Source organism: Cynocephalus volans, chromosome 4 (genome assembly GCF_027409185.1).
Source record: "Cynocephalus volans isolate mCynVol1 chromosome 4, mCynVol1.pri, whole genome shotgun sequence".
Classification (NCBI taxonomy): Eukaryota; Metazoa; Chordata; class Mammalia; order Dermoptera; family Cynocephalidae; genus Cynocephalus; species Cynocephalus volans.
In genome coordinates this window covers 57,152,723-57,167,522 of record NC_084463.1, presented here as the reverse complement: position 1 = coordinate 57,167,522, position 14,800 = coordinate 57,152,723, and the positions used below count along the sequence as shown (strand labels likewise).

General features: G+C 38.3%; 1 pseudogene; it reads right to left on the bottom strand.

The window, feature by feature from the left end:
* Nucleotides 1-356: 356 nt before the first annotated feature.
* Nucleotides 357-5,949, bottom strand: LOC134376145 (tripartite motif-containing protein 43-like; annotated as a pseudogene).
* Between the last annotated feature and the right edge of the window lie 8,851 nt (nucleotides 5,950-14,800).

The following is a 14,800-nucleotide window of genomic DNA, read 5'->3' as shown; positions in this document are numbered from 1 at the left end:
GGTCAAACTGACATGTGTTTTGTGGATAACCAGGTCTGTCTAAATGTGCAAACCCCATTAGATCGTTAAATTGGAATTGTACAACCATGCATGTGTGTAACCTCAGCAAGCTCACAAAACATGTAAGCAACCACAGCATATATTCTCGATAATGGGATGCAAAAGATGATTTTAATTAAAAGAAAATGAGCCAACACAATTTTTCACTTCATACATTCTATTTAATAACAATAAAATGAGGTTATATTAAAGGAGAGAAAACAATACAGTCAAACATTATTGATTTGCTTCAACTGAGAAGGGCTCTTTCAGATATGGAATTCCCAGACAACATCTGGTTTCTGACTTATGCCTGATCATGTGTGGCCAGTGCAAAAATAAGGCCTGACAGGGAAATTGAGAGAGCCAGTGGGGTAATTCCATATGAGGGAACTCTTGGCAACATCCACAAAACTCACACTTCTACTCTCAAAATCAAGGAACACACCAACCCGGCCCAGAGGTTTCTTTATGTAATGATAAATCACTGGGGGGGTGGTCAAGACAGTGTAATGATTATCCTCCCTCACACACAGAAGAAGAAATGTGTCCCCAGATTCAAGCATTTTGCCAGTGTTTCTTATCCAGGAATCTTTACAGACTCCTAGAGCCCAGTCCCAAGAGTTGTCCACATCCAGCTCCCAGTAATGTTTTCCAGAGGTGAACCTCTGAGCTCCCCATGCAGCAAAATAGTTAGATCTGTCAGAATTCAAAGAGGCATCTTGATGGTCATGTCTAAACTTCAAATTTCTCACATCGTCAAAAAAACTGATATTGTGATTGGTTATTTCATTATCGAAGAAAATTTCCACTGTGGAAAAAGAATATTCTAGTCAAGATAAAAATAAAATCATGCATGAAATAAGAAAATCTACCTAGAGTGTCACTAAGAAAAACAGGTCAGGTCCACAAAAGCAGTTCTGGCTGAAAAAATATCAGATTCATGTGCTACCTGTTAACCTATAGAAGAAACCCATACCTAAACTCAATAGAAAAAAAATCTAAAAAATTCAGAGATTATAAAGGGAAGGGAAGTCATGCCTACTTCTCCCTGGTTACTTTTTACAGAACATGAAAAACTGGAGACTTGTGTATTGCTGCAATTCCATGGCAACAAACCTTACCCTCCCTGCAGCTTTGGGGGATGTGGAGAGAGAATATCAATGTGAGACCTATAAAATGGTGATCGCCTTGCTGGTGTTATTATGTGCTAGTTAATTTACACTTAAGAACAAAACCTGAATATGGCTTTAAAAGCGGTTTCTTACTAGGAATTTTCTGCCTTTTCTCCTGCTTCCGTGATGCCTAATCTTCCTCTGCCTGCGGGGACCCTCCAGGTTTGGATGTACCACGGAGCTCTACTCCTGCCTCATCGACCACCAACTTTATTTTGGTTGTTCACAAAATATTACTTGTGCAGTATGTTTATTCACCTATTTTTCTCATCATATACATTGTACTTCATGTTGTTTACAAATTCAATGACTAAGAAATTTTTTAGGAAAAATATTTGCATATAGAACACCCTATCATCAATATTAATTGTGTTTAATTTGAAATTGGAAATTACTGAATAAATGTGCAGTTCTATACAACTCATTGAACATCTGACATGTTATCAAAGAGTGATTCAAAGACTCAAAGGGCCATTTTTCTGTTTCTTCTTTCTCTATATATGTAATTCATTACAGGTCTGAATGACATTTATTTTTCACCAGCTCTCTTTCAGTTTTGTCCATATTATCATAGTACAAATAGAACTATAAACACTCATACTACTCACAGGCTTCTCTCTTCTCCTAAATGAAAGATCAGTAGAGGGGGAAATACTGGCTAGAGACAACTGTTACTGAAGCACAATTTATGCAGTCACGTCACACCAGTGGCTGCCACTCACCTCGGAAGTGGTCAAACCTGTCTATCAGTCCGGTGATGGGTCTTAAACTGAGCTCTGGATTCACAGGCTGGGGCATGTGCTGCTGCACAGACTCACTCCTGGAAGAAGGAGAATTAAGTTAATCTTTTGGGTGCCAAATATTTTATCCTGGTGCTTAAGAAAAGACATAAACATTCAACTGAAAATACTATATCAAAACTCCTTTCTGATATTTCAGTTACCTCCACAAACATCTTATAGGACTGCACTATTCTTCGAGAATCTTTCTTATATTTCTCTATGCTTACCTGCTTTCATCCCCCTGATTCTCAGAAGTTCTTGCCTCTCTTGCCTACGAGCTGGGAAAAACTAGTCCATGCACTTCAAGATGTTGAATCCTAAAAACATAGGCAGCTATTTCCTAGCAACTTCTGCATTAAGCCTTTAATGCATAACTCTGAGCCACAGGGCAGGGAGTCAAGACTAACTTCTGATAAAGAGGCACAGGGAATTATACACTCAGTAAAACACACAAATACTTGGACACATGAACAAACAATATAATCTAATGTATAACGGCTTCAGTTGTTTAGAAAGAGCTTGAGATCTTTCATAGCCCTCATATTACCCCTGTTTACATTGAAAGCCAAACTTACCTTGTTAGTAGGTCTCCTAAATCCTGTAAAAAGAAAAAAGAAAAGCTATGAGTTCTCTTCAGAAATTGGGCATTCTGACTGCTCAGTCTTTGGGTTTTGAAAAGCTAAGAAAAGTTTCAATCACAACCACTCCCCAAACCTTCTTCTAAATATTCTAAATTCACCCTTTCCCTTTCTAAATAATAAACCCAGTACAAACAGACCGACAGAATCTAAATTCTTAATAAATTCAAAACCCTTAGGGTGAAAAAAAAAAAAAGAGAAGGAGGTGGGTAGCAACCATAGTAACCGTGCGTTGCTGCAAAAATTACCTGTCTACCAAACGTTCTTTCTAGGGGTTATCTCTAAAGACTGATGTATTTCAAAATAAGAGCAATTCAGATATAGGGCATCCAAAGAGAATAAGAAAGTAAATGGGAACTTTTCCCAAATGTTCCCATATTATCTATTGGATATCCATGAATAAGTCGGTCTTTTCTCGTTATTAGAACAAGGTATATAAGAATTATAGAAGGGAATCTTCTCTGGGGAAAGTGTTCACAATTATATACAGCTTTATTGTTCATGGTTAAAAGTTACAGTATCTCTACTATGCCTAGTGAGAAAATGACCTCCACCACAGATGCAGGAGATGAGAAAATATATTTTTGGTACCAAATAAACAATGGATGTTAAAGATATGAACCTCAGCTAAAAGAAATTCTTACCTGGAGCAGCTCCTTGTCTGGTTTATGGCACATTTTCATCAGTTCCTCATACATTTCTTTTAGGTGTCTCCACTTTTCAACCATTTGGGCTTCACTTTTCTTGAGCTGTTGTAAAATGTGCCAGCCTTCCTTTTTCAGGCTCTCTAAATATTCTTTTTCTTCCCCATAGAGAACCGGATGTAGCTTCCTATACTCAGCCCTGGTCATCTGTCTGCGCAGATACACGTAATCCTGTAAGGAAATGGATTTTGTTGATCACATATTCAGGCAACCTTTAACCTCCTCCACTTAAACTTAAACCATATATGTTTTTCCTTGGCTAATGGTTTCTATTAATCAGCCACAGATACCATAAATTCACCTCCTCCCAATTTTTGGAATCCACAAAATTCATCTCTCTCTTTTCCTCCTTCATTTATGTTTCTCTCTTTATTAACAACACAAAGAAAGTAATCATTCTTTCCTCAAAACACTTTTATCCTCTTCATAAGTTTCTGAGACACCTGGAAAATTGCCTTCCAGGGTTAATATCTTTAATATGCATCTTCTCACATCTGAAAGACTATATTAAAACTGTTGAAATCTATGGTTTATTATTAAATTATTATATGCAATAGTCTAATCTGTTTAATACACTAGTCTCTAGTCGCAAATCTCTCTACTCTGCAACCTGACCACTTAAAATTAGCAGATGGATTAGAAGCCATCAGACAAGGTCTTCCTAAAATACCTAAACCCTCAAAAGATTTCTATCATCCTGATGTCTACCTTCCTCCTATCTATGTCACAGGCTCCATATTGACCTGTCACTTTAGGAACATTAATTCTCATTTCATTGCATGTCTACTTCCAATATTCATGTATTCATTTTCTCACTTCCTCCAATTTCTTTTTATTTTTTGCCCTTTTTTCAGCTTTTCAACATATTCTATTTTCTCCTACTTGAATGATAATATTGTCTAGCCCCTGTGCTTTCAGTTTTTACCATCACAGCTACACTTCTTAAATTGCTTCTCAAATCGCACTTCCTTTTTAACCCCGAGAATTCATTGTGCTGATCGGTATGAAATACCTGCGATACCCAATCACACGTCCTTTAATTTCTGGAATTCATCTCATGCATAAACATCTGCCTGAAATACCCATGAACCTCTAACACCTATTTGTCTCTCAGGACTCAGATTGACTTTAAATCCGAGATATTTTGCCTAAACTCTTTAAAGGTTACTGAATTTCCAAAAATCTCTGTATTTTGCTTCATCTAACCACTTGTTCAACTTTCTTTTGATGGATTTTTTTTGTAGTTGCTAATCTATTAGTGTCAGGAAAAACTAAGAACATGACCCTACACTGAAAAGGTGAATTATTTTTCTTATTGTTCTACCCATTCATAGAATCTCACTGCACATGATGATTTCAGCTCACGTTCTTAATGGGTAATTCTCTATCATGTCTGCTTCAAGCCGGTTCTGAGGAAAGTAACAGTCTCATACTTACCATCCACAGGTTGGTTAGTCTCCTCTCCTTATTTAGATTTCTCTTATTGTCTTGGAATTTTTCCCATAAAGATCTCATTTGCTTTAATAGCTTCTCCTGTAAAAAAAAAAAAAAAAAAAAACTATGCATGTGAGCACCAGAAAAGTAAATACTATGGATTTCATACCCTAACTAATGGAGAAAGGCAAGGAATGTTGAATAAAAGTACTTTAGAGAAAGTACAAATATCACGTTTGCCTGTTTACCCTCCATAAACTTTCTGTTTTGGAAGATTCGAGACTGTAGACCACATTTAATGTAATCATTAGCCTAGAGAAACAGACAAGTAAAGATTGTATGTAGTCGGCTGGCTTTCAGATAAGCATCTTGTCTCATAATCTTCATCTACTAATGCTTTTCTCCTGCTAATCTCAATGTACTTTATCCTACTTATCTGTCTCTTAATACTAAACATGTTTCCCATATAAAATCCTCTTTGCCCAAGTAGTTGTGGTAGCCAGTGGTTCGGTGAAAATGGGAGTTTTATGGTGATGTTAACGTAATTTTCAATAACCAAAATAATAAACATTGACTTTATCACCCTCCCATTGGACTGTCGGCCTCACGAAGACATGTATGTATTTTATTCACAGCTCTATCTTCCGTGCCTAGAATAGTATCTGGTGCACAATAGACACATCAGGAAAGAATGAATTAATCATCATCATGATCCTGTTTGTCCTCATAATCTCCTAGCTGTACAAGCTCCCGGCTTCCATAGTACCCTCAGAGGCACCACTTACCCGGTGTTCCTCAGCAGCCCCTTCAATGGAACAGTGTCTGTGAGCCTCGTGCCCCTGAGAGTGAGAGCACAGCACACACAGCAGGTTCTTGTCCTCTTCACAGAAGATCTTCTTTGTCTCCTTGTGGGTCCCACACATGTGTTCCTCAGAGCTCAGAAACTGGCAAGGGAAGCCATCTTCTTCACACGAATATCGGTTCTGAAGTCTTTCTGCTGTGATGGTTCCCTGCACATTGGGCAACGAGCAGGAGTTTGGGCTTCTTCCCAAGAAAGAAAGAGACAAGGACTGCAAAAGCTGTGCCCACAGCCTATGGTGACTGGATCTATAAAGTAGTTCATGCAGACGAGGCAGGTGAGTTCTTTCTGGAAGGCTTCTGGGATGTCTGAGTCCATTTTTCTCAGGGAAGAAAATCAGAACAGTTTATGTTTCTGTCCTGAAAAGCAAAGACCAAAGCAAAAATTTACTCAAGTTGTGACTCGATAATAAACTTCTATCTAGAGTAGGATGGACTTTGGCTATGACACAGATGGAAAACTGGTCCTAAAGAAATCTTTTGAGCTTTGTAGAACACTTTTTTGGTTGCCTAACCAACATGCATCAACTTTGCCAAACCTTTCCAACTCCATAAATGTACTGCAGTTCTGCTGAGGTTTTAGGTTCCAATAAATTGCTTGAACCGCACGAGTTTGAGTCAATCTGTAGATCCACGGGGAGGTTTGAACTGATCTGAAAATCAATTATGTTGCTCATTTCAAGTAATTGGTTTAGCAAAGAGATTAGGACTCAGTTTTAACCTCATTATTTCACTTAATTACCATAACCATTATGTCTTGATGACTTCTCCTTCATCACTCTACCAGTAACTGTTGTAGCCAGAATGTATACCTTTTTATGCAACATTAAAATCAGCTAACCAAGGAACCACTGTTTGCTAAGCCACTATGGTAATTCAAACAACCATTTTCTAGTATAGTTACAGTTCCAAGAAATGTCTATCAACTTAAAGACATGATGTTAATACAATATCCTTACAGATAATAAAACTTTCAAAAAGTAAATTAATAAAATGAAGTAATGTACAGAATGCCACTGATCTGTATATCTTCTTTCTCTCACTCATCATCCAGAGTGTGCTTTTCTTACAACCCATTGATAAAAATGTAGAAGAAACTTGTATATTCAAAACATATTGACAAAAGCAAGTTTTCTCATTTGATGTCCTTTGTGGTCTTAAACAGATCTTAATCCAAAATCAGCTTTTGAATACATGAGAATAAGGTTGCTGTCAGTCAAACATGTTTCCCAAAGTTCATTTGTCACTTGATCTCCATTGTAACAGTGTTAAGAAGCTGGGGAATCCAATGCTGGTATTGGAAAGGTTAGGCCTTTGAGAGGTGATTGTATCTCAACTAGTGGGACTCCCAAATAGATTGATCCATTCGGGGAGTAAAAAGTTGATGGTTTAATGGGTTGTCATGCAAGTGGTTCTGATGAATTTATAAGGACAGCCAATGGGAAGGTTAGCTCTCTCCCGCTCAGGCCATTCTCCCCATTATGATATCCTGGTTGCCTCAGAACCCGGTAGAGAGTTCCCACCCAGAAGGTCCTCACCAGATATTCACCCTGGACTGTGGACCTCCCAGTCTCCAGAACTGTAATAAATAAGCCTCTTTTTTATATGTTACCCAGTTTCAGGTATTGTTATAAGCAACTGAAAACAGACTCATACAACGGATTAAACGAAACTTTGTAAAACTGTATCACATTTCAGCGAGCCTCTTTATATATTAACATACTAAGTTGTCCTCCTATCTTTATCTACATACCTATGCTCAAAGAAACCAATAATTAAAGAATTAAAATACCAATATTTTTCAAGTCCTTTAAACTATCAGGCACCCTTTCACATTGTGAAAAAAGTTTAATTATCATGTAATAAAAGTTTACTTTAAAAAATTAGTCCCTCATTTCTACACTAAATGAATAGAGATGGCACTCTCATTACTGAGGTTTCTTCATAAATACCAGTGCCACTTTCTGCAAGCCTAAACATTTTCTGGCTTCATTAGCGTTTAAGTCAAAAAAACAAAGCTTCGAAAGAGACAAAATTACAATCAAAAGCGATACTTTTCTAATTATTTTATGCATTATTTATTTATATATTGACTATATTCTCTTTTGTATATGTACATGAATGTACCAATTTATAGGACCTACAACAGTTACAAAACTGTAAGATATCTGGCAACTACTTTTAAGTCTTTACCATATATATGAACAACCAAAAATAACATAAAATAGACAAAAATCATTATATTAATTCAAAAATGTATAGAATGATGAGATTTAAAAACAGTTTAATTTGTAAATAGGTTATAAATATGGAGTCATTTTTACTAACTAAGCAAACAACATCATTTCATGGAAAACATCTCAGTTTGCTGATTTATGAATTAAAATTATTTGTTTTGGTTACAAAAAATAGCAGGAACTTCACTTCAGTAAATTGTATACTCACCGAAGAATATATTTATGGTCTCACCAATACTTGCTGAGGAAGCAATAATATGAATTCGGCTCAGGGAGCAAGGCCTCACTGTGCAGTAGTGACAGCATTCAAAAGTCTCTGAAGGCAGGTGAGTTCGAAAGGCACTCAGTCTGTTCTGGAGAATAATGAGTTGGGCTCCTTGATTGTCCTTTTATTGAGCCTCTGAAGACCACACCCATTTTCCCAATTGATTGCATTTCAGGGGTTTTCAGATGGTGTTAACCTGGATGATTGGGTTTTTACAGAACAAAGGAAAAGATTGACTTAACACTTTGGCTGATCTCCATAAACAAACCTCTACAAACATGATTTCATCAAGAATTACAAATTTCTCTACAAATAAGTCCACAAATGGTGACTTTGTATATAATAAAGTTTATTTGGGGATTAATGATTTTTATTTTTAACTTATAAAAAGATAAAATAGGTTACTTCATTAGTTAATGATTTTTAACAAATGTCTGGGAAACTTGGGGAATATTTTGCCCGAGGTTGGATTTACATATATTCTGTCACTGTAGGAAGCGTTTCATTTTTTGTATTGATTTATTTGGGGGGTTTAAAGTAACAATTTAATGTCAGAATAACTTCGGCCCACACTTTAGAGCGGTGATTTCTCCTGCCTTTCACACTCTACATAAAGCCAACTAAGGTTTCCTCTCAACAGCAGGATACAGGATTAGCTGCCTGGCACTCCCCAGCTCCACTCAGAGGGTATGAGAGAGAGGCTAGGAAGCTCCAGTCCAAGGAAACCCTATGTCAGATCAGGGGAAGAGGAGTTGTGTTCAGGTAAATCAGAATTTATTTCCATATGAGAAAATAATTATAATAGAGGCTTTCCCCCCACAACAATTTTAGTTCACTACTTATAGGGTGGAAACATATGCCACCATGGATCCTTAAGAAAACTCTCTTACCACTTACAATTGTCTCCAGATCTCTTTCATGCAGTCTGAAAGCCAAGCTATGGATTCTGGAGAAGCAGCTCAGATCTGTGCACTAAAGTTTTTAGAGAACAGCCTTGGCTGCACAGAGAACATTGGGGACAGTGGGGTGAGAAAGCAAGGTTCTAAGGAGCTGAAGGAACAAACCTCCAGCAGGAGAGAAGGAAAGGAGAGAGCCCAGCTTTGCATAGCTGGATCATTCCACCGTAAGATCTCTATTCCTTTGCTGGACTCCTCTGAGATCTGGGAGTTCCCCTGAATTGAGCCATTCAGAGACAGAGGTTTGATTCTGAGAACAGAGGGCAGGGACTTAGGAGAGAGAATCTCTATGGAAACGGAAAGTGTCTGAGCAGACGCCTGGATGCATGGGGCAGAGTGGAGTTAGAGTGGAGAGTAACCTATAAGAATCTGAAACTCCCCCAAATTTCCTGACCCTGCAGCGCCAGTGGATGGAGCCAGTCAAATGCGGGAGGAAAAGCCGTTGGAGTTCTGGAAGTAGAAAAGTGAGAGTCAAGGGGGAGCTTTTGCTGTTTACTGCACAGACCATCCTCTTGTCTTAGCTTCATAAACAAGCAGAAGAGGGTAAAAGAGTAGTTCTTACTTTGGGTCCAGTACAGTAGAGTTCATCTCTATGGTCCCTCCAGACTTCCCCAATCTAACCCAACTGGCAGAGATGTTTGTGAGGATTTCTGGCTCCTAGAGTCCTTCTGGTAGCCTCAGTCCCAAATTCCCTGTCTGAACTGTGAGCTGCTCAGCCTTTTCTTCCTGGTTTATTTTTCTCAGAGCAAAATAGCCAACACTGCTCCATGCCGAGATCTGATAATTTCAAACTCCAGCCCAACCTTCCATATCATTATGATGTTATATAATATTTTTCCAAGTAGGAGGATAAAAGATATTTTTTGAAAATTTGTTAGCTAAAGTAATACACTTTAAACATTCGGATGTTCAGGATGTGGCCTCAATTTGTTCTCTTGTCCTGATTTCACAAATATGAGAAGATGTGTGTGAAAAAGTAAGTCTTGCAGAAATGTTAACACTCAAAATGAGGAGAGGTGTGGAAGGAGTACTTGTCATTAAGTGCAACTGTTACCAAACCCAAGTCTGGAGTCTTCCCTGGAGCAAATAGATTCCATCAGCTATTGGGAAAGTCCCCAAAATCCCAGCCTCTGGGCCGGCCGAGCACAGGCAGCTGGCACCCACAGGTGGACCCAGCCTCGCTCCTACAGCACGAATGAGTAAGCCCTGGCATGCTACCATGGCCAATCACTTTGTCGGTTTGAAGTGGGAGGCTAGGCCACCCTGAGCACTCATCTCCTGGATGGCTTATAAAAACTATTGCTGAAACCAAGTCTGGCTGCCCAGTGCCAAAACAGAAACAAATGACCCAATATTCAAATTGTTGATGAAATAGGAGGTCAGCTTTATTTAGTTAGGAATACCACTAACCTGTGGGAGATGTTAGGCTGACCCATCTTTCTGGTAAACACGAAGGAGATGGACAGACTAAAACCATCTCAATGACACAGATTCACTGAAGGATTTTTAAAGAGCTTGATGGATTGGAAAGCAAAAGGGAAGAGGACATGTAAAGAGCCAAATGCAAATTCTCACCAAAACTCCATCTGCCTTCTGTTGTCCTCCTTTATATTATCTTAGGGTCCTACAAGATTTAGATTTGCTTCAGGGTGGAATCAGCATAACTTTATTGATGTTTTCCTTGGTTTCTCAGGATCTGGATAGTGCATGTCTCATAACAAGTATGCAGCTCCAGGCTGACTGGAAAACTTCACATTTATGTAAATAATGTCATCTTGCCCCACAACCAAGGTTCAAAATATCAAGAAAGCATGGGGAAAGAGGGAACTCAGAGAAATGCATGCTAGGAAAAAAACTGTTTTTTGTTTCTAAAGTCCATGTGGTTTTAGGTCCCAACATGGCTTCAGTCCTGCTCACTCCAACAAAACCATCTCTTGACACCCGCCTCTTCCCAGTCTTGTGCCTGTTCCTGAGCTAGCTACTTTGAGAACTGCTCATTTCTCTTTTTAGTGCTAAGTTTATGAAATGCATTGTAATAAAACAGAAACCACAATAGTGAACAAAAATGTATTTTTAAATAAATAACTCATATCCCAACTCTACCAAAAGTTGATAATTAAATCTGGATGCAAGACTTCCAGTCAAGATGGCAGAATAGATGGTTCCCAGTGTCACTCTCTCCCACAAATCAAACAATTTATAATTATAAAAATGTAACATCAGCCAAGCTGGGGCCACTGGAGTTCAGAGAAAGAGGAGGAGAGACCTACGGAGTTCATGAAGTTGGGAGAAACCACGATGAGAGAAAGAAAAAACTGCTCTGAGTGTTTTAGGCCGCGGCTGCTTTAAGGCTGGACCTGATCAGCGCATAGAGCAGGAGCCAGCAGAAGTCGCAGCTGTGCCCTTCAGATGGCGTTACTTGGGGGCGGCAGGGGAGAAGAGGGCCTTGGCGGTCCCCAGGACAGCAAGACCACTAATAGGGTTCCCGTGGACCCACGCAGGAGTGAGGAGTCAGGACAGCTGAGAAAAGGGAGCCGTTCAGAGGCCGGTGAGTCATTGCAAGGGACCGGCACATGGGAAGTGTTTGAAGCAGGGCGGAGGGGAGACAAGCCTGACAGGAGAACACTGGGGCACAGCAAGGACAGCCAACCCCCCCAATCAGCACAGGACCACTAAGAGGAGACTGGTTGGGAATGCAGAATTGCATGGGGTGCAGTTTGATTAAAAAACTCAGGCCCAGATCAGAGATTCTACACAACACAGATCCACCAGATCTCTGGACAGCCGGAAGCACCTATAGGACCAACCATTAAACCCTGAGCTGCACAAAAAGCCTTCCCTAGCGAAACAGTAGCAAAGCAGCAATTTAATTCAACCACACAGCTCAAGTGCTGGTTCCCACAGGAAGTTCCCCTGTGTTAGAAGTAAGCAAAGGACAAAAAATTAGTTCCAGCCCAGGCACAACACTAATGCCTTGGGGCCTACCTGGGAACCAGAGGCTTAGAGCCAGGGACTGGACCCCACTCCCACAACCAGGCACACCACACCAGCACCTCAGGGCCAAGGAGCATGCCGAAAATATCACCTCCATGTGAGTGGCTCACCACAGCCACCTCAATAACCATAGCTGCCGCAAAAGCAGCTAAACACCACAATCACCACACTCATGGTCTGCCAACCACTGGAGTGCATTCACACAAGGAGAGTCACCAGCAGAGATAAAGAAGAGGATGTCTCTCTCCACAAAGCCCATTTCAGAGTGACAGAAGAAGCATCTGTTCTACGATAATACTGGGGGCCCGGATCACACCTCTCAGCATTGGACAGATCATCTAGGCAACAAATCAACAGAGTAGCCATTATTCTTTCAGACAGAGAGAAGAAATCTAGGGAAATCAGAGCGGGGAGGGGAGAGGGAGACAGGGAAGGGGAGAGCTTGGACAAGGGGCATAAGGAATAATTACAATTTGTAACAGTATATATGCTAGTAATATTGATTTGATCAACATATTTCAATGTTCAACCCCCAAAATATGTATAATCGATTTTGATTCAATAAATAAATTAAAATGAAAAAAAAAAAGAAAAAAAATCTGGATGCTTTTCTTTCCTGAAGTATTCTTCACCTAAAGACTCTATACTGACCATGCAGAGGTTTTGGAAGAATGGAAATTATAATTTTTTTTTTGACAAAAATATTTATTTTTTCCATTTTTTCTACAGGGTAGTTTTCAGAATCAGGCTGTTTCCTGATCTACGTTGAAATCTGAAAGGAGGACATCAGGTCGTAATTGCCATCGACAAATTCGTTCCAGCCAAGAACTCCCAGGTTCTACTTTGTTCATTTCTGTAGAAATTTGGGCAAGTTAAGTGAGTCACTTTCAACTCAGGATCTTCATCTGTCCAATTAGAATGAATGTTAGATTTTTGAAAGGGAGGGGGGGATATTTCATTAAAGACATATAATATAAAGGAGAGAACAGAGGACATTTCTATTCTGAACATCTCAGTGTGGAAGGAATGCTGGATATTGAAATGTGTGTTTCTTTCGTTTGTTTGTTTGATAAATTATCAAACTAAGTTTTATTTGTTACATTTACAGTCTCTGTTTAAAAGACAAATTTTTTTTCTTAACAAAATTCATGGTTAATGGGATAACAGGCAATTTTTATTTATACTTTAATATTGCCCAAAATTTGTTTTTGTTATTATACATACATGCAGGGCACATCATTGATTTTCAATAATTGTGTAGAATGTGTGATGGTTAGATCAATATAGTTACTTATTCATCGTTACCATACACCATCATTCCTTGTGTCCATTGACCGATTCCTCATTAGCCTCCTCCCTCGCCGCTCCCCCCTCCCTTTCCACCTCTAGTTTTCTAAAAGTTCAATCTCTAAACTGTACATAATATATGTATATATATTTCAGGTGGATCATGGTGTTAGGTTTGTACAACTGTGCCTTTTTAAGAACACCCCCAAAGCTTTTAGTTTTTTCTATGTCTTTTCCAATTTTTCTAGCACCATTCTTTCCTCAGTGAAGTAGAGAAATAAGTATTATTTTAAAAAATATATATTATTCAAAATTATTTATAACCGTTCTCTAAAACGATGGGCAGAGTACACAGAAACAACTTAACTTTGCAGTAGGGAATAATTATGTTTAGGTTGAATTTTGCTCTAGTTCAGGCTAACAAATCTCAAAAAAGAGATCTGAAAGGATCAAACTCTTTTCAAATAGCTTGATAGTGCTCCCAAATAGCACTCAAAAAGAGTAATGGAAAAGAAAATATATAGAACCCCTCAAAAGTATTTACCATGCCTGGGATGCAACTTAGAAAAAAAACTATTAATAATGCAAAGAAGAAGAAAAATAATGCACTTAAAGAGTAAAAAGAAACAATCAAAATTGAACCAGAATTGACACAGATGTTAGAATTAGCAGGCAAGAACATTAAAACATTTAAAAATAATCATATTTTATATCTTCAGATAAAGTAAGTAGAGATATAAAAGACATGAAAAGGCAGAAATTTAAAATATAGACATAAAATCTATAATCTTTAAAATGAAAAATATGTTGGCTGGTATTAAAGGCAGATTAAACATTGCAGAAGATTAGGTTAGTGAACTTGAATTCATAGCATCAAAAACAATAAAATGAAATGGAGAGAATAGAGAATTTTAAGATATGATCAGTGTCAGTGAGCCATAGGACAACTTCAAGTGATCTAAATGTGTGTAATTGAGGTCCCCAAAGGTAACCAACAAAGTAAGGACAGAAAAATGTTTGAAGACCATAATCTTTCCAGATTATTCACAAACCCAACAGTCCTAATGAGCCAATAAGCAGGGGGAAGAAAAAAGAGAAGAAAGAAAGGAAGAAAAGTACAGCAATATCTATTTTAATCTAATTGTTCACACTTAGTGACATTGAGAAAAGCAGTGGGAAGGGAGAAAGAACAGAAAATACATGTTATGGAAGAAAAAAGATTTTCCAACAGATTTCTTGTCAGAAACAATGCAATGAGGAGGAACTGAGCAAAAACTTTTATTTATTGATTTTGTAATGCACTTTTTAAATTTTATTTATTTTGTAATGTATTTAGTCAGGAGTAACACCTTTAAAGTAATAATATAGGAAAAGCAAAACAAAATAAACTTTCAACCTAGAATTCTACATCCAGGGTAAATCTTCCAAAAA